Below are 21,745 nucleotides of genomic sequence, written 5' to 3' on the forward strand. Positions count from 1 at the left end.
TCTTAGCTGTGGTTGTGACAATATTAGGTTGGTTGTTGCTTCATCAAACACACTCCCTGAATAGACTCTAAAGGCTTTTTTTTTCCTCCCATTCTGTTTCACTTTTAGGAGTGAGGGATCTGTATTGGCATTGCAGACTCTGGGCTCACGTCTCTGAGATAACACGCTTTGTGCAGATGGTGGCCCCATCCCAGTTTTGTCACCAGTCTGATGGAAGGGCTGTAACATTGCCCATGATGTCTGGAGCTCTGCATATTCCGGCTCCCTCCTGTAGATTGGCTCTGTGCGTGAGAGTAACCCTCTCTGCCAAGAGCCAGGCCAAATGCTCCCGGCAGCTGCTTCCCTTTGCAGGGAGCTTGTGATGTGTTGTGTTCAGACAGGGAGCCTTTGGAGAGAGGCTTCCTGCCCAGGCAACTATGCTGGCTCTGGGAGGGAGGAAGAAGAGGAGGCTCAGTTCAGTTCAGTTCATCTTTATTCGGATACAATAGTACCCATGAAAGCACACAAATACAGTACAGCAATCATCAGAATTTGTTTTAAAAAGTACAATATACAAGTTTTAAAAGTGCATTGTGCAAGACTATCCAACGTATCTATACGTATTTGGATGTAAGTACACATAAAGTACACCAAACATGAGTTTGTTACGGTTCTCGTTAGGGAGGATAAAAAGCACAGTATACAAAATTCAAAAGTGCCAGGTGCCAAACTGTCCAATATATCAGTGTTTTTAACTTTTTGTGATCAGTTCACAGGTTATATCATGCGGTGTCAAGGGGCCATCATAGATCTCCTCGCCCTTATCGCTGTTTTTAAGAAAGTGCCAGTCCAGAAGATAAGATCAGCATCGACCAAGTCCAATATTAAACGATACGCTATCCCCAAGGTGATTGGTCTTCTTTTATAAGAATAAGGATATAAAAACTGCTTAGAATAGTGTAATGGCCGGATTTTCCGCTTAGATGGGATCAGCCCCCAGGGGCCCCTATAACCCAGCCAAAACGTACTCACCTCCCTCCTTAGAACGTATTCACAATGAATATGGATATATATATATATATATAGGTATATACAGGTCGCACCTAAGGATGGGGAATAGCAATACACATGCATAGATTCTCTACAATATCTTATTCACATCAGTTGGTCTCGCGGCCACCCCGACCCAGACCGGTCTACCCTAGGGCAGATATGACACACAATCCGGTGCGTCTACACATGGGCCTGCAGAACCCAATGCTCCCCTTTCCAAACGATCCACAATCCGGTAGATCTACACGCCAGTATCCTCCCTGACGCTCTCACTTATGCAAGCCACAATCCTGTGGGTATCCACGCTGGTATCCTACCCAACGTTCTCACTAACGCCGCATATCAACGACGACCACATTCCTATGAGCAATTATCGGGACAATGTCTCAGTTATCTACTTGGGATAAAACTATAATAATGACTTTTAATATGGTTCCCAAATTATATGATGTACCTCCTATTCTTGGCATCAAAGGTCCACTCACTCCCTCTTTGTTCGATCACTATTTACCTGATCGGGATTTCACATCCGTTCACATAAACAACTTTCGACTAGAAGGTCCATTTACCAAGATTGAACAGGAACACAAGGCACACGTTCGTTCTATAAGAACTAGGGTATTTATTAACAATAAACACATATCACATTACTATGCAACATAATTTCTGTAAAGAAAAGGTAAAGATTAGAATGCGCGCTAATTGGGAAAAGGGCGGAGATCACCTTGTTAACATGAATTTGCCACCAATTTTTCTAGCTGCATGGCAGCGGTCGCCACCTGGATGGATAATAACTGCCTCCGTTTGAATGGCGACAAAACGGAGGTGCTAGTGGTAGGGAATAAAACCTCAATATGGTCCCAGGCTTGGTGGCCTACTACACTGGGCGATTGCCCCCACCCAGTCGAAATGGTCAAAAACCTAGGAATAATGATTGACTCGGATTTGTCGGGAAGAACACAAGTCAATAAAACAATTGGCAAATGTATGGGCACGTTAAAAATCTTGCGTACGACTATTGATCTTGTTCCCATTGAAGCAAGGAAAACGTTAGTGCATGCACTGATAACGCCCCACCTGGATTATGGAAACGTTCTCCTTTTAGGTGCGAACCAAAGACAACTGCACCAGCTTCAATGCATTCAAAATGCAGCCGCCCGCATGGTACTAGGTTTACCAAAAAGAACATCCGCTACAGCAACCTTGTCCAAGCTTCACTGGCTTCCAGTTAGAGAAAGAATCAGATTTAAGGCTCTCTGCTATGCCCACAGAATTGCACACAACAAAGGACCCACTTATTTGAGAAATCTTCTAACTATCCACCGCCCTACCAGAAACCTCAGATCCTCGGGTATGTCACAATTCAAACTTCCCCGGATCAATAGAGCAAGACTGGGCGGTCGCTCCTTTAGTTTTCTTGGAGCAAAGCATTGGAATGCCCTCCCAGTTCATCTGAGAATGGAACCATCAGAAATCCTCTTTAGAGCTAAACTAAAAACTCATCTCTTCCCTCATTAACATTTCCCTGTCTCTCTGTCTCGGTGAGCTGTAAGGAGTTTTTGTCAGCAATTAGCGCGGGGATACACAGTTGTGCAGCCATGCGCTTTATAAAACGCTTTATTATTATTATTATTATTTTGAAGTCTGGGCTCGGCAGTCATCTAGGTTCCCTTCTCGTCTCTGTGTCCTGGCTCGCCTCGCAGTCACGCCCCAGCCGTCACAAGTACACGTCTGCACCGCTAGGCTCAACCTCGTCTGCTTCCCTCCAGGCCACCGGAACCTTGCTGGTTATTAGCTACCGTCTCTCTCTCTCTCTCTGTGCCAGTGCGCTCCGCACTAATTCTCCTTCAGTCTTTCTCAGAGAGTTTCGGTCTTAAATCTTTCTCGGACTTCAAAGATGGCGACTGTCCGCCATGAAATAATTAATGGCAGAGATGCTAACGGCTAGATGCCGCCTAGGGACTAACTAACAACTGACTAACACCTTCGCTAATATCAAAGCCCGTTCCTTCATGGAAAGTTACGGCCAGCCACCTGCCGCCCACCAAATTCTTGTACCTCCCCGTACCAAGGACACGTTCCCAGCCGGCCGGCCTGAAGTTGTGTCTTCGGAGTGGAGAAAAATACATTCCTTCGATAAGGGCCAGCCTGAGCCGGTTCTCTCCAAGCGAACAACAGCTTGAAACTAAAACACTACACTTGACCTAGAAAGCCTTCTCGAGCTACCAGGCAGAAAGCAAAATGGAGTCTGTCTCGTTTAAGGCCTACAGGGCCCGCAATATGCGTAACTCCATGGAAAATATCCTAACACGTTAGCAAATGGGCAAATCATGATTAGTACTTATGTATCTATCCCCTAACTTAAATTCATAAGCCCTACATTAAGGAAAGTGACACGAAAATGCTCTAATATATGGAAGGCAGGGGTCCTGTCTATAGTCCTAATCCCTATGCTATGGGGGTGATAGGCTGGAGTCACTCTCCATCATTCTCCCTCTTAAAAGAGCCAGAAAAGGGCAGCCATTACAAATAGTTAATATAATAATTGCAGAAAAATATAAAATGCATAATAGTTTGCTCACTCCTCCCGTCATAAGGACACAAATTAAAATTCAGATTTGGGCTATAGCCAAGTGGGAAGCAGAGTGCGAATTGAATTGTGCCTGCTCTTAGTCTGAACAGTAAACTGGTTTCCCAGCGGCTCATTGGTAGGGTCAGATACACATGAAGCGGATGGCAATAATGTTCAATAGCCATGTAGTTATGAAGAATTGGTTTTCTTGCCTCTACCAATTCCCACTCCTTGTTGAATAGAGAGTACAAGGTATTCTTCAGTTCCTTTTTTGCCACTGCAGCTGCTAGTATAGGATCCCAGAAAATGTTTTCTCTGTTTAAGTAACGCCGGCTACTCAGCACACCGCTTAACCAGGGAATCTCTCTAGGTCCTTGTAACAGCATAGACAGTCCTTGATAATCTGCTGTGTTAAAGAGGCTGCTTAATTTTTCCACACTGAAATCCACATAAGTGCCGGACGGGCCCTAATAAAATCAGTTATAAAGTTAATATTGAGCTCCTTGTGACATATATATATTGGGGGTAGAGATTGGAGTGTTCAATAATCTTCTACAAAATCTATTCTCCTCCTGCTGGATTACAGAGCAATTACCCATTTCCCAGACCTCAGCGCCGTACGTAGCCACTGGGGTGCACTGAAGTTTATACATTTTCTGAACAGCTAAAAGCGCACCCATAGTCTTTGGGCTGGGTAAACTTAAAATCGAATTAGTGGCCTTTGACAACTTGCTCCTGGCATGAGCTAAATGCTCACTCCAGGAGCCCTTCGCAGCAAAGGCCAATCCTAAATAAACAAAGGATTTTACAGAGGTCAGTTTTTGGCCATCTATTGTAATCGGGCCAATATCATGCTTCCCTGGACCGGTTCTCATTAAAAAAGATTTCTTAAAATTTACCGGCAGGTCTAGTTTTTTCATAAAAATATTAAAATTTTGAACTAGAAGACATAGTGCTTTTGGGGTGCGGCCTAAAAGAAGTGCATCGTCTGCATAGAGCAGTACAGGGATGGGTTCTCTATTAATATATGGAACATCTGGGATGGCTAGTTTCAGAGAGGTACTAAGGCCATTAATGTATATGATTAAAAGCAGGGGGGCCAACACGCACCCTTGTCTGACTCCCCTGCCAATCTCTATAGGCCCAGATACCTCTCCACCGCACCAATCCTTACTTGGACCTTGAGGTCTGTGTGCAGAAATGCCAGGAAATTTACCAAGGTGGCATCCAGTCCACCAGCCAAAATGATTGCCCACAGCCTTGACCTATTCACTAGGTCAAAGGCTGTGGACAAATCCATAAAAGCCATGTAGACAGGGGACCTCTTTGCAATGGCATACTTGCGGACAATTAGATTTAAGTTAAGGCATTGTTCCTTAGTTCCTACCTTGCCCCTAAAGCCCAACTGGCAGGGGTCTAAGATATCGTTACCTTCTGTCCAATTCACAATTTTATTATAGAGGACTCTACCTAGGATTTTAAGGGTGTTATCTATTAGGGAGATTGGTCGATAATTACATGGGAGGGATCTGTCTCCCTTCTTAAAAATCGGCGCTATTATGCTTCTGGCCCAAGTCTCCGGTATCTTTGCCAATGTCAGGATGTTAATGATGTTCACGAGCAGCGGGGCCCAAAAAGCCGGGATCCACTTGATTAGGTCGATAGGCAATCCATCGGGGCCCGCGCCTTGTTACGTAAGCACTGGTTAATCGCTTCCACTACTTCTGAAATGCTTATTTCTATAGGTATTGGATTACCTGGTTTAAAAATTGTTTCGCTAGGAGAAGGGGTGGAATAAATGGCTGAGAAATGATCAACCCAGGCACTGCTGGCAATATTACAGCTGATCGGCGTCATAGACAGGCCCATACTGCGGACTTCCCTGACCGCTGCTCAAAAGATGTTACAATTTTTTTGGCTAGCCGCCTCGGACAAGTTATCCCAGCGTTCCTTCAGTAGTTCGTTCTTCCTACATCTGATGGCCTCCTTATATTCCTCTCTTGCATGTTTAACTTCTATAGGACACCTCGGAGTGGTGACAAGTACCTTACGCAGGTTCCTATTCTCTTGTGAACAATCATGATTAAACCATCTAGGCGTAGGGACCACCTTTGACTGAGGTTTGGACAGGATTGTTTTGATTGTCAGACAAATCTTCCCAAAATTCTCAATTGTCTGCACTGGTGGTGATTCTACGGAAAGACAGGAATCGATAAGAGATTTATTGTCCTTTACCAGTTTCTTAAAAATTTCCGAATTATCCACCCCCTTCCAACACAATCTTAAATTACCGGCTAATACTACTAGATTTTCCGCTCCGCATTCAGTTTGAAAGATTGGCCTTTGTGCTGTATGTATCGTTACCTTAATGGGATTATGGTCGCCGAAATCAGAGGGTACGACTTCGGCAGAGACCAAGTGTTTTTCAATCAAAGGGCATACAAAGATGTAATCGATTGTAGATCTACACCCCCTACCCCTATAAGTTGGATGATTAGTCCTGGTTGCCCTTGCGGCCAAATCCATGACATTTGATAGGTTAAACGATTTGGTCAATCTTTCAAGTTCTCTACCTCTACTAGTAGATCGTGCGAAGCGAGCTCCTCCCTTATTAGACACTGTGCCATTGATCTTAGCATTGATATCCCCCCACTAATATACCTAGGAGATCCCCTTTATTAGATTGCATGTTCAGATCTGAGATAAAATCGAAAAGCTTTATAAAACTCTTGTTAGGAACTGACTGAAAATCATTATTATAAAAATGTATCAAATAAAAAATGAATCCCCCTTTTAAACAAAACAGCCTGAAAATCTAAACACTGTGTGACGATTACCTTATGGCTACCCCCAGCTGCCACATTAATCCCCACAAACAGGCCACCCGACGGTCTTCCCATTCTAGGTGCTTGAGCTGGCACACTAAGGCAGTGAAAACCTTCGATGTATAGATCTTCGGTGGCCCAAGTTTCCTGAAACATGAGAATGTCATAATCCTTTATCGAATTTGTCCATTCCAAATTATCAAGTTTTGTTCGGAGACCTGCCACATTCCAGCTCAGTATACTCAAGCTAGCTCCATTGATACATTTTACTAAATCTGTCCTCCCTTTGACCCAGTTACCTCTGGTTAATGTGTATTGGGTTGGAGTGTCGCTAGCATCCCCAATAGGTGATATGATTGATGGTCAATCCTGCTGATCCAAACTAGAAAAAGCTTGGTAATTATTCGATAAAGGGATAGCTGTTCCAGTGTCTCTATTTGTACTGGGCATTGGCTTGTAAAAATAGCCCAAGGGCAATGTGCTGATGTTAGTTGGGGGGTTAAAGGTCTCGTCATTAGCAGATAAAAGATGTCGAACCATCTGAGGTCTTCTAAAATTTAGGACAATACAATCCCCCTCTATACATTTATTTGCTTAACCAACCCACCCTACTCTCCTGGCCATGATTATATCCGCCCTTCTACATGGGTTGAAATTCCTATGTTTATGGAGCCAGTCTACTCACTTGTTTTGCAAATCAGACCAGGACTTCCTCCGACCTTCTCTAAGGGCAAGAACACCAGTTAAAACAAGTACATATGGGGCAGAAGCGGGTGGGAGGTGTAAGACATCCGGATTATTAAAGGTGTTAAGCACTCCATTTATTTCATTGCTACCGGTAGGTGGCCTTAAAACCTGCTTAGATGTCATCCTTTGGCTAATCCCTGAAACATATGGAGAGTAAGGAATTGCGTCCGTAGATCTTGGACGGGGAATACTCCTGATCCCCTGGTCAAGAATTTTAAAGAACTAATGGAGTATTACCCGATGAGAGATGAAATTTTAATAAAAAAGCAACTGGACAATGTTAAAATATAGGTGAGATACTGGAAGGGGAGTTACGACCTACGTATCTCAATTATGTGTTGGTCAACATGTTTCAACCATTTGGGGTGATCCCCGGTATTCATCAGGACCAATGAAGGAAGTGGGAGGTGTGGGTCCCCTAAAAGACGCACCGTGTCCTAAATCCTTAGTCATCCAGAGGAAAGAATGTTCCACTGGGAAGACACTCCTACATTTTTATTAAAATTGTAATATAAAGTCAAAAACCAGGACAATTTTTAACACTCACACTTTTTTTGTTTGCATCCACACTTCACGACCTGCTCCACTGTAACTCAGGTGTCGAAGCACACCCAAGTGACGCTAGGCCACTTGGGTGGGCCCCGATGATGAAGCAAGTCACCACTAGGTGGTGAGTGAGGGGTTTATTAACAAGAAACACTGTTTCCACGTTTGGAAAGCCTTCATCTCTCATCGGGTAATACTCCTTCATTTGTTCTTTAAAATCCTTTGGCTAATGCCTTATGATTTTTTTTCTCAACATTTCCCAATAACAACCTATCACTTTTGTTAATATTAGCATTGCTCATAGCCAACGCTGATGCCCCCCCCAACCCTACATAGATCTCCAGAGACAACTTGGGGTGGCATAATGTGGTCTGCTGCACCTTGATAATACCGGGCTTTATCACCAATTGTTAGAACATGTGTACGCCCAGTCAGAAAGGGTTGCATAACATTTATTCCTCCCCATTCCCTATATGTATTTACTGCCACAACCTTTATCTTGGACACTTCCTTCCATAGGACATCAAGTTTCTTTGCAAAAGTCTCCATTAAATCATCAAGCCTTGATTCAAAACCTTCCATTAGGGTGTCCAAGATTACGATGCTCATATCGGTTGTGTTAGGGCCATTGTCCGGGAAGTTCTAGGCTGAGTAGAGATGAAATTGGTCAGCCTGACTTCCGTTATTTCATTGCCGCTCTCTCCCTCATTGGTGCTCATAACATCTTTATCTGGGTTTGTTATATTTCGCCTGCTTTTTGTCTGGTTCAGTTTTAGTGCATTATTCTTTCCACCAAGTGCTAAAACATTCGGTGTCTGCCCTTTGATTCCCTTGCCACGTGTATTGTTTGCAGGGGCATTTAAATCCTGGGCAACCAAGGAGGGGGTAGGTAAAATATTTATGATTTCCATGTCCGGCCTTAAGGGCACGGGAGGAGATCTTAAAGTATCTACAAAGGGTGAATCCTGAGTTCCCCCAGGTGACAATCGTGGTCGGGGCCGGGCAAGGTCTAAGGACAAACGTCTCTCGTTTTCCTGTATCTCATATGTTAGTACTGATTCGCCCCTTATAATAAAATCATCCAATGTACCGGCTACCTCCTTCCATTTATTCATTATAACAATCGGACCCTCAATTTGTCCGTTTTAAAATACTAGACGAAAGATCACTGTATCACCCTAGCCTTATACAATTAGTTTGTTACCTTACTCCAGAAGATCGATGATCCTTATTCGGAGCGTAAAGGGGGGTGTCCCAACCCGGCCTCCTCCGGCCCCTGATGGCCACAGATGGCCCGCCCTTTGCCCGGGTTTTGCCCGGCGCCCGCCGGCGCGCGTCCCGCGGGCGGGAGGCGTTCCACGTTCTTGTGGCGCCTCCAGGCACAGTGGGAGCGTCAGAGGTGCGCCGGTCCCTGGGGCAGCTGGGAGATGTAGTCCCCGCTGGCCGTTGCCCTCACAGCGGGAGAGGAGGTGATAGCGCGCCCGTTGCCTTCACGGCGGGGGGAGCGCTGGAAATACTGACAGCCTGGTCGTTGCCCTCACGGCCTCTGCGATGCTTGCCCTCTGCCCTCAGAGAACGCTCGGCGCTCCGCGTTCTTGTGGCGCCTCCAGGCACAGCGGGAGTCTCAGAGGTGCGCCGGTCCCCGGGGCAGCTGGGAGATGTAGTCTCCGCTGACCGTTGCCCTCACGGCGGGAGAGGAGGTGATAGCACGGCCGTTGCCCTCACAGGGGGGGGAGCGCTGGAGATTCTGACAGCGCGGCTGTTGCCACATGGTCTCTGCGATGCTTGCCCTCTGCCCTCCAGATGAGGCAATGAGATGGGGCGAGTGGAGAAGCCCTGGCCTGGGTGTGGCCAGGCTGACCACCTCTATTTGCAATCTTTAAAGTCTGTTAGGCTATTGGCCTTTGTATTGCACACAGTCTGACACTATGACCTCATAACAGTATACCGTTGCACCATGAACACGTCATGAGTGATATGGTATGTGAGGTCATAAGCAGTGCATGGTGGGGGGATAAATTATTGTTAGCTGAGTGAACTATAACTGCTGAATCTTAGTGTTTCTGGTATTTAAAACGTGCCGTTATGACGGACGTTTCAGCGAACTATTCCAGCACGTGAAGATATAAGAACAAGTGAGTTCATGCTACTCCTTAATCAATATTAGAATTCTAAAAGTTTGTAAAAATTAAAAGTTCCAAGTAAATTTTTTGTTCTCTACTTTTATTCTTCAAATCTGTATCCTGGATCATACGTTATCATCATATTCCATGAGCAGGACACCTTGCAGCCTACGGAGTCCATTCTCCTGGGTTGTCAGTGAAGCAGCCCCATACTTTATAGAGTGGCACCCCGTCATCACGTGTTAACAATCTCGAAAACTGCTGCAACAAATCCTATCATGTTTGGTTTCAAACATGTTGGAATCATAGCCCCACACCGTAAACAATGTGGGAGGTAAGATATCAAGCACTCGTAGAGCCCTCCATTAGGCTCTCAGTGTTCCCATCCTTCTAGTCCTGGACAGCACAAAATGGTTGCTGCCGACCAGAGACACATTTCTGCCCTCCTGCTGCTGAGCCAAGCTCGAGCAGGGAAAGGCAGAAAAATAGGCATCCTGTTACATGGAGGTGTGACCACCTCCTTGACAGGATTTAGTATGTTAGGTCTGGGTGGGTGCGTTTGCCTGTGCATAGTCCAGTTCAAACCAGTCCTGGGAGCCATTAGCTCCTGCTCTGGTGCGAAACTAGGCAAGGATATGGGAGTAACCTCCTCCCCTGTTCAGGCATTCCGTTGGGAGGGTCCCCTGAATCTTCCCAACCCTTTCCTTAGGGTTCTTATTAAGGGCTTACCTGGGTGTAGGTCTCTCGATTTGTTGTGGGATAAGATTCAGAATTGAAACCACTGCACTTCTACCGTCTGGGCACTCTGGACTTCGTTTGGGCCTGACTTCGTCTCCCTTCCAGTCTGCTGCATCATCTTTGCCTGTGCATCATACAGGAACCTTCGAAGGCCAGTAAAGCATCAAGGACAACTGAAGTAATCTCTTTTGGAGTGAAGGAGTCACTCCCTTGCATTCACAGGCAACGCAATGAAGACGGCGGGTCTGCAGATTCCGAGCTCCTCCGGACTCCGTGGGCTCTGCAGCACAGGTCGTGGTTTTCCTCCGCTCCCGAGGCCTGCTCTATTCTATTACCAAGTTTGAGGCTAGTAGTCCTTGTGGGGGTTGCAATAACTGAACCCCTGGGTACTGCGTGCCCTTTACAGTTGCAAAGATTTGTTGGCATCTTTGCAAGAAGATCTTCGGGCTCCAAGTAGCCCCAACCACGAGCACCTCCAGTGACCAGAATCTTTGGCCACACCGCATCATGTGCATCATGGCCTACATCTTTTGTTGATCTGCTTGAGGTCCTCTTGCTACTCCTGTGCCTTTGACCTGTGGATCTATTTGAGGGTTGCCTTTGTTTTCCTTTGGCTCCCCTGATTGCTCTGGGCCAGCCCTGACCATCTTGCTTATGGTGAGTTTCCTGGACCTTGTTGGTCCCAACCATGCACCATCTTGACTTCCTGCATGGGTTGCATTTGCCAAGGCTTGTTATTGCACCCACCGGACGATGACCCCTCAGCACTCGACATTCTTCGTGGGACAGCTCGTATCCGGGTACTGGTCATTCTCAGCATCGCCTGGTCCTCACAACTGCAGAGTCAAGTTCACCGTCATCTTTCCTGAAGCACCCGACATCGGAGAGCATCCGTCTTTCAAGTCGCCTGGTTACTCCCGAGTGGCATAGACTCTGTCCCCTCTGCTTTCAGGTACTCCTCTTCAAAAATCAATGTTTGGACGCCTTTGGACACTTTCTCCTCTTCCAGCAGCAGCACTTTCCTGAATTCCTCTATTGAGTTCGACTGCGGTTTCCGACACCACTTCACACCTATGCGCCCGGCATCCCTGGGATAGGTAACTTGGGTACTATGGTATCCACGGGAAGGGTGGTTCTCCAACCTTCTGTTTTCCACGTGGTTTCCTCAGGGTCCACTGGTAAGGGTCCCTAATATTTAAATTTCTAACCGCGACTTGCACATAGACTTGTACTGAGTCCGCGGTCATGTTCACACACTACACACATTCTCCGTGGGGGCCTTATCCCCATGCCTTGGGTGGTCCTGTGAGTCAAGCTGCTTTACACTCCTTCAAGACTAAGTCTGAAGGCTGCTCTCCACAGCTACCACTTGGATAGCTTTCTAAGGTTGTCTGAGACCTCCTAAATCACCATAAGGGTTGTCTGGACAGGTGCAAGGTGCCCACTTACATTAGTGGACATCATATACCAGACCAGCTACTCACAGCATACAAAATAATGAATTGTGTCTTAGTTCTCAAACATTCAGTGCAGTTACAGAAGTCTATAGGCCTCATAAAAAAGTGAGGAATCTATATCCGTAGGCCTCTGACTTCGCATGAATGCAGATTTCTGACTTTCTAGATTTGACAACAATTCCCCTAGTTAAGTGGGGGAACCTGAGATAGGCAAACTTTTCCAGCAGTACTCCTGGAAAACTTTTGTGAATTCCATTTTCACATACAAATTGCACACACATCTATCTTTACATGAAAATATTGGCAACACAAGTGAAAATACATAAGTTAATTGTGTTCTCTTTTTTAAAAATTTTCTCCAAAGAAATTCCCTTTACTTTAGACACCCACCGTTCTTTAGGGCATTCCCTAAAGGGCAAGCCTTGGGCACGAGCAGCCAGGCTTATCTCAGAAGCAATGTGTAAAGCATTGTATATAACACACAGTAACACAGTGAAAACACTACAAATGGAGACCGTACCAGTTTAGAAAAATAAAGTATCTTTATCTAAACAAAACCAGAACAAAATGACAGAAATCCAACATACAGATATCAAAATAGGACTTTTAAAAGGTAAAAACAGTTCTGTCCATAGAAAACTATCAGTGCCACTTATAGCACAAAGTATCTTGCATGCATCAAAATTACAGGATGAAAACAGGCACAGAGAAGGTGATGCTTCAGTTACTTACTCGCAAAGAAGGTGATGTGTCAGTTACATGTTCCAGGAGACGTGATGCGTCGGTTCCTTACTGCCACGCTGGTGAGGTGATGCGTCAGTTCCTTACTAGAGAGCAGGTTATGCGTTGGTTTCTCACTGCGATGGGAGGTGATGCGTAAGTTTCTTACTGAAAGCCCAGCATCGATGTAGAGTTGGCGCACAGGTTTGATGTGTGAAAATATCCAGGCACTAAGGGTCGATGCAGCGAAGATCCAGTCGCTGTGCTGATTTCTGCAGCTGCGATGATGCGTCAATATTTCTAGGTACACCGCGTCGGAGCTGGGGATTTGGACTTCGGAGACTTGGTGTTCGGGACTTGCGCTGCTTGCAGTTTCTTCAGCAGTTAATAGGTGCTACATCAATATTTTCAGCCGCACCATGCTGAAGCACGTATTTTTTAACGGCACAGCAGCTTGCAGTTCAAAAAATGGCACTGGAAGGACGAAGCGTGGATTTTCAATAACAGGAGCAGGAAAACAACCTCCAAAGGCCTAGAACTGGAGTTGCACCACAAGGCAGATCCGAACTCCCAACCATGGAGTTCAGGGATGCTGCAAGTGAAGTATTTGTGTTCCTGGGCCTTTTTAACAGGAGGCAAGCTCCTCCTAAAGCCCTGGGGAATGTTCTCAAACATTCCCAAAGCATAAGATTCAGGCACAAATTCCTTTTAAATGTTTGTAGATAAGGAGTTGCATCAAAATATGTTGCATCGAAACGCCCCTGCACCACCCATAGAACGCCCCCTTAACACAAACTAACGCAACTGTGCAACTGTGCAACTTTGGGACACTATCCAATGCAAATCCTGGTTTGCATTGGGCAGTAAATCCCACCCTAACACTTTGCACCAGGTTTGCTTCACAGAGGTGATGCACACCCAGTGCAAATAGTTAGTAAAACTCGGCCTGAGTGACAGTAAGTATGAGTGAATGAAAATAAGAAATAATGCAAGTGTGTGAGCGAGAACGTATAAGAATGAGTCAAGGGGTGTAAGAGTGTGAGAAAGAATAATTGTGAGAATGTGAGTGAGAGAATGAGTGTGAATGAGTGGATTTGAGTTTGAGCAAGAATGTGATGTGATGCTTGCAAGTTTTAACAAAGAGGATGAGTAGGACTCGCACGGCCTTGGTAATTCAAAATATCACCCAAAAGGTTATGTTCTGTTGCGTGCTGCTTAGGAATCGCTGTCTGATCCGCACAGCGTGGAAAATTGCAAGAACTATTACTAGGCTACCCCAACATGGGGGCAGGCTCCTATGCGCACTGCTTGTGTAGACTAAAGAGTCTTGTTCACTGGTGTGGTACAATAAAGATTGTTGAATCCAAAAAGTGTTTTGATTCCAGTGTCTTTAATTTTCAACACATTATCTTCATGTTTGTTGAAAAGTTCATTTCAAAGTTAACATCATAATGTCGTTATCGCCAAATACATGATCCTCCCCATTATTCATTCCCAATGCATTTCGGGCTCTATGGGAGCCCTTCGTCAGGGGATCACTCTACAAGTAAAGAAACACATATCTATAAGTAAATACGTCCACATAACTCTAAAGGTCATATAAATGTTAATCATGCAATGAATACATTCTGATGCCATGCGCTATGCTTTCATAGTCAAAAGATAAAAAAGTGAATGGGTGGCTGTGCAAAATTGGATCAAATCGTTGGTGCGTGTGGTAGAGAAACAAAAGCGTGTGGAGTCAAATGGCAACATCTTGTGTGAGCGTTCGTCAATCGGGTGTATCTGAACCAGTGCGCGAATGAACTAAGCGGGTGCTCTTGTGATTGTTTGGCCAAATTAAATGGCTCCAAAGATTCTCAATACAACGTGGAGAAAATAACAGTTAACTCACATAACCGGCGGTCTATTCAAAGGTGAACCTGAAATGATACCCTAAATTAAGGGCTACCGTTATGATGTTAAAATGTTACACTTGCGGTGTAAAGATCACGGGTCCTTAACGCAGGTACTTACTGGTGTTAGTTAAGTGTAGCCTCCTCCGCGTGAGTCGTGACTGTTGCCGACGGGTGTGAGACGTGCTGGTTAAACCGGCTGGTGAATGGTGCTAAACATAAAAGATGGTTCGAATCTCTGCCTATAGCCGCCATCTTGGAGTGGTGAAATTACTATGGGGCGAGGTTAATACTCTAAGTGCTCAGTGGAATGTGTGTCTGATGTGAAAAAGATGAACACAATCATAGAACGTAAAACTAAATCCTAAGTAAACCGGCTAAAGAAAATGGTATAAACTATGCATGTTAAAAAAATAATTCTGACTATACATCATAATCAGTAGCTGGTAATGCTTATGCCAACATAAAAAACATTTCTTATTACAGGTAACCTAGGAATTCCATCCTATCATTCAACCCGTTCGGTTGCATCGTTGCCATATATCGGATCCAGAAATTCTCTCTTTTCAAAAGTGTGTTTTTATTGTTCCTAGTGGGTTTGATCTGTTCCAGTATGAGGAATTTCAATTGTGTCACGGTGTGATTTTTTTCCAAGAAGTGCATTGCTACTGTGGATTTTGTGTTTTTAGTCCGAATATTACTCTTGTGTTCCAAAATGCGCACACGAATCTTCCTTTCTGTATGACCTATGTAACAAGAGCCTCAAGGACATTTTAGCATATATATGACATTGGATGAATTACATGTGGCGTTGACCCTCAGTCTGATTTTGTGTCCTTTCATGGGATGGTAAGTGTAATTCCCAGGGATGATATTGTTACAATTACTGCAATTGTAACATGGCTTGAGTCCCTTGTACGGCTCGGGTGTTTGTGGTTCACTAGGTCTGGTTAAAATCTCTTTCAGGTTACGTCCTCTGGTATAGGCAAAGATCAGCTGTTGGGCAAAAGCGCCTTGGAAATCAGGTTCGGTGCTCAAAAGTGACCAATGTTTGGAAATGATTTGCCTAAATGTATTGCTGATGATGGTGAATTTATACACCACCACTATGCGTGTGTTTTCTACTTTAGGTTTGACTTGAAGTAAATCTTTGCGATTGATCCGCTTACATCTGGCTGCCGCTTTGTCTAGTGTCTCTTGTGGGTATCCTCGATCTTTGAACCTATCTAGCATGTATTTCAACTCTTGTTCACATTCTGTGTTGGTAGAGACTATACGCTTGACCCTCAATAGTTGAGAAAAGGGTAGGTTTTGTTTGAGTCCTTGTCGATGGAAACTGTTGTAATGTAAGATCGAGTTACGATCTGTAGGTTTTCGAAAAATAGTAGTCGATATTTTGCCATCTCGTCTGTGGATTTCTACATCCAAGAAGTGTATGCTGTTGTTGTCATAGCTCCAAGTAAATTTGATTCGATCATTGATTTTGTTCCAGTTGTTAAGAAATTGAAGAAGAGTCGAGCTGGTGCCCGACCATAGGATAAAAATGTCATCGATAAACCTAAGATATAGTTTACCATAGGTTTGCCACACTGGATCTTTCAAAATGTGTGTCTCCTCAAATGTCTTCATGAACAGATTGGCATAGGGCGGTGCCGCACAATTTCCCATGGAAGTCCCGCATAGTTGATGGAACCAGTTGTCATGGACTGTAAAGTAACTGTGATATAAGGTTAATATCATCAATTCCATCAATAGTACCTGGAGATCGTTATCTAATGAAGATCCGCTAAGGGCCTTTTCCACAGCTTTTATCCCCATGTCATGGGGTATCGATGTGTACAAAGAGCACACGTCTACTGTACATAGTAGTAGGTCTTGGTCTCCCAACTGGTCAGTGCATGCGTTTAATTTTACCAAAAAATCAGTGGTGTCCCTGATGTAAGATCCGGTGGCTGTTACGAATGGTTGCAGATATTTGTCTAAGAATTTGCCGATGGTTTCATGTATGGAACCTTTGGTGGACACTAGAGGTCGAAGAGGAGGTCTGTTCGGGTGTTTGTGCACCGTGGGCACCATATACAAGACTAGTCCTGATGGATTGTTGGGTGCTAGATATCGTTTGGCTCTGTCGGTGAGAGATGGTGGCTATAGGCAGAGATTCGAACCATCTTTTATGTTTAGCACCATTCACCAGCCGGTTTAACCAGCACGTCTCACACCCGTCGGCAACAGTCACAACTCACTCACGCGGAGGAGGCTACACTTAACTAACACCAGTAAGTGCCTGCGTTAAGGACCCGTGATCTTTACACCGCGAGTGTAACATTTTAACATCAGTAACGGTACCCTTTATTTACGGTATCGTTTCAGGTTCACCTTTGAATAGACTGCCGGTTATGCAAGTTAACTGTTATTTTCTCCACGTTGTATTGAGAATCTTTGGAGCCATTTAATTTGGCCAAACAATCACAAGAGCACCCGTTTAGTTCATTCGCGCACTGGTTCAGATACACATGGGAGCACAGCCACGTTAATATTCACCCGATTGACGAACGCTCACACACGATGTTGCTGTTTGACTCCACACACTTTTGTTTCTCTACCACACGCACTAATGATTTGATCCAATTTTGCACAGCCACCCATTCACTTTTTTATCTTTTGACTATGAAAGCATAGCGCATGGCATCAGAATGTATTCACCGCATAATTAACGTTTATATGACCTTTAGAGTTATGCGGACGTATTTACTTATAGATATGTGTTTCTTTACTTGTAGAGTGATCCCCTGACGAAGGGCTCCCATAGAGCCCGAAATGCATTGGGAATGAAAAATGGGGAGGATCATGTATTTGGCGATAAAGACATTATGATGTTAACTTTGAAATGAACTTTTAAACAAACATGAAGATAATGTGTTGAAAATTAAAGACACTGGAATATAAACACTTTTTGGATTCAACAATCTTTATTGTACCACACCAGTGAACAAAACTCTTTAGTCTACACAAGCAGTGCGCATAGGAGCCTGCCCCCATGTTGGAGTAGCCTAGTAATAGTTCATGCTTGCAAGTTTGTGATTGGTTCTGGCATTCTGAAGGTAATTATTGCTTCATAGACATATTCAGGGCACAAAACTGGCACAGGCATACTTGCAGTAATTCTTAGTATAGCAGACAACTGTGACAAAATACTGGCCCTGGCACTTTGGGGTAGCTCTTGGCATAAAGGGCACTAATGGTAAAATACTGATACTGGCATATCATGTTGCCGTAATTCATGGCATATAGGGCTCCTGTGGAAAAGTACTGGCATTCTTGAAGAAATTCTTGGCATGTGGACACCAATGGCAAAATTCTGGTACTAGCACAATTGAGGTAATTGTTGGGATAAAGGTGGACAACCTGTCCTATGGGAGGGTGGCAACCATGACGAAATGCTGGCCTTGACATATTAAGGCAATTTTTTACGTAAGGGTCACCTATGGTATGAGGACAGCATGAATTCTAACATTCTGGCACTAGCATTTTGTTTCTATTTTTTAACAAAAAATTGAGGTTATTGATGACATATGGGGCACTCAAACCACATTTTTTTAAAAATTGATCAACTCCTGGGAATGTCTGGTTTCACTGGCATGACACACCATGAATGGATTTGAATATATTAATGAGTGCCCTTTCAATGACTATGGCACTTTAGCAAATGTATGTGAAAACTGGACTTTGCACAATTTGACTTCATTGTTTAAAAAATGTTCTCGAGGGGGGACCCCATAAAAGAGGTCTGGCTTACTCACTACAATTTAGGGCAACTATTATGCCCTAGAACCATCAAAGATCAAGTCAGCATCACAATACAAGCAGTCCCTTAAATAGGCATTTGCTTGTGTTATACTAGTCATGTTGGTATTATGGAACATCAGAGATGTGAATTGTTGTGATATTAGGATCTTGTGACATGACTAGAAAAAATCAGGGTCACAAGGAATGATATCACTTCCTAAATTTGAGATCTACTTGTTACGTGCTTTTCCGCCTTTCTGATGCACTCAATGGGAAATAGGACGCGACTCGTTACGCCGTCTAAAGCGGTAACAGAGCAACAAGGACCCTGGTTTTAGAGGTGAGCTACTTACTGTTTCAGAGAAGAAGTGTGAAACCAATAACCACTGGAATGGGGCTTGATTGAGGTATTTGGGCGCATGCTGCTTTTGGCCAGATCAGGGGTTACACGTAACATCCCCTGAATGAGACAGGAAACACATATCTTTTGACACATAAACTAATTTTGAACAGCATGTGACTATTAGAACGCCGACATAGATCACGGTGTACTGGGAATTTTTCTTGCGTTGACAGTTGTTCAGATCATTGGCCCTGATGAAGCCTTTTGTAAGCTGAAACGCGTTGACTGCGCTTATTTGGAAATATATATATTAAAGAAAAATTCTGCATCGACACTCAAGACTTACGATCATCTGTCTACACTAAATATACATTTCTGTTGCCTCTCGTTTTGTGCATTTAAATGTTTGTCATGTTTGGTTAACATACAGCTGACCACTGAGGTGGGCAACGGTATTCTCTACCTGTTCTTTTGTATACTGTAGTAACTGTTTCAGTCAGTGTGGCTTTGAATCCCCTGCTGCATCTTTTAACGTTGATTTGTTACACATTTTTTTTATGATGGTCCGAACTGTGATTTTCCAAAACACAGATCACTCCAGCAAGTGCATTAACCACCAGAGTTATCTTACTAGTATTATTGTCCTTTGACAATTGCTGGACACACATATTTCTCCAACACGTGCCTTAAATTCATAAGATATTTAAAATTGCAGCCTCTGGTGACCAATTAAGTATGGTTGAACAGATTTGCTATCACATTTGTCCATGTGCCAATTTCACTGTGGCAGAGTTTTTAATAAACGTATAAGTTGACTGTCAGACTCTGCTTTTCATGACTGCTTCCCTCCTGACTCAACACTCTTTCTGCTGCCAACCACAATTTATCGCATCCTCGGGTATATTTTTGCATTTCCAGCACTGTACTCCATCCAGTCACTTGCTGGGGATCCCCTGACTAGAAAAGGGGTCAGCTGTGTATTTAAACCGAAAAAAACCTCATCTGTTAAGTTGTAAATCACTGCCCAGCTTCCACCATCGAGCAGCAAAAATTAAGTGCCTTATTGCGTCGAAATAGCTTTCTGCATATTTTGTTTTTGCAGTCATGCTATTTTGGGCTATAAAAGTAACCTTCCTTCCTTTCTTGCTTTCACATTCCTTTAAGTTCTGTCACCTTAATGTCAGTGGGGTTCTTCCCAGGGTCTTTCTTATTTCCCACAGCAAACCGTTTATTTTTTAGAAACAAAAAGTCCCATCAGTTTAAATTAACCACCTCCCCAGCCGCTCTGAGAGCAGGCCTGTAGTTAGCGCATAGTCCAAGGGAGGGATCTTTATACTCAGAGTCGGTTATTCGCTCATTGCACAATTAATGTTAACTATCAGAGACAAAGCTGCCCGATTATTCTAAAATCTCGAGGAGAGATGGCGCCTATTTACACTAAAATCGTAGGCAAGGGTGGTGCCTACGCAAAAACGGAAAGGGAGGTGTAGATGCCTGCGCCCTCTGAAATCCCAGGGAGATCCATTGTTACATTTATTGCGCCCCTTGAGATAGCTCAGTGAACAGAGTGCCCGCTGCTGAGAAAATATTTGTAATCTGTAGAACAAGGGTTCCAGTTAAAATGGGGCTGACTGAGACTTTCATCTTTACTAGGTCAATAAACCTTGTGCAGTCAGCAACAACTGTTGTTTATATGAATACGAAGTGACAAGAAATACAATTACCATCCTGCTAACATCTAGAGGTGAGGGGCTGGCTGAGCCCTTAAATTCCCCCAGGCCGCCCGAAGTAAGCTGGGGTCAGATGTTCTTGCTTGGAGTGGATGGACGAGAAAGCGTCACGAAGCTGGCTTTTCCTCCACGGTAACCCGGCGATCTCTTCAGGAATGAGCTGGGTATTTTTACCCACCGCCTTGAAAGGTTTTTTGCTGTAGGGCGCACCATGGGCCAAACCCATTTCGAGCTAAGAAAAGATTAAAAGGTAAAACATTACCAGGGATCTTAATGGTTCAGCAGCTGTGAGCGCGATGCAGGTTTTAGTTGCAGAAAGCGCGGGGGGTGGACCCGGGGGACGACCTAACGAGAGAGCGGGGAAGAGAGAGACGGCTTCGGACGAACTTTCTCTTCCTCGCAGCTGTGACCTGTTCTGCTTCCTGAACTCGCCGCTGCCTGCTTCTTCCGGCTCTGAGAGCAGCACAGACGGATGCCAAAGCGAGGAGCAACGAATTCAATTTTAAGTGTCTGCAAGATGAGGCGAATAGTCAATCTGGCGCCCCAGTGGACACATTCATCCATCGCAGGCCTGTGTTTAAGCGTGTGGCCAAAGGCTGAAATCCGTGCTCTTCCGCTCAATCCTTCATGCTTCAGAGGTCGATAAAAATGAACCTCCTTCAGGTGGGGAACGCATCTGTTATGCTCTTGTGAGGCGAATGCTCGCTTTACATCTACACTTACACACAGAGCTTTGTCTTTAGTGTGGTGGAAACTATTTTCTAAAACTTAGTGAAGGTGGTGAGAACATGCACAGCCGGGCCTCAGCGACGCAAGCTTCCTTTGGACTAGAACAGGGGACGTTTCTCTCTCTCTCTGTATGGTATGTGTAGAACACAAGTTTAGTCCCTGTACAGGGCCAGAGGCTATGATAAAGTCAACGAGTGCTTGGCAGCGTCGGATTTGTAATGCGGGCACTCGGGCAATGCCTGAAGGGCCGGTATCCTAGCGTTGGGCTACTTTTTTGAGCAGCCTGGGGGGCCGATTTGGGCGGTTTCTGCGTTGTTCGATGCTGCCAGCAGCCACCTTTCTGGAGGCTGATGGGCGTCCATTACCTCCCTCTTATCAAGGGGCAGAGGTGCACTCCCTTTCTCTCACTAGGCCGGCCCATTAATATAAGCATATTGAGCGGGCGCAGGGGGCCTGAGCAAAAGTGAATTTACTTTTTTTTTAGGTGTGTTTCACCAGTGTA

At 44.6% G+C, this 21,745-nt stretch overlaps 1 protein-coding gene across 2 annotated transcripts in view; it reads left to right on the top strand.

The window, feature by feature from the left end:
• The window catches only part of SARDH (sarcosine dehydrogenase), an 850,014-nt gene that overhangs the window by 669,884 nt on the left and 158,385 nt on the right, over nt 1-21,745 (top strand). The gene's annotated exons all lie outside the window — the stretch shown is intronic.

The sequence above is a fragment of the Lissotriton vulgaris genome, chromosome 5, assembly GCF_964263255.1.
Source record: "Lissotriton vulgaris chromosome 5, aLisVul1.2, whole genome shotgun sequence".
NCBI lineage: Eukaryota > Metazoa > Chordata > Amphibia > Caudata > Salamandridae > Lissotriton > Lissotriton vulgaris.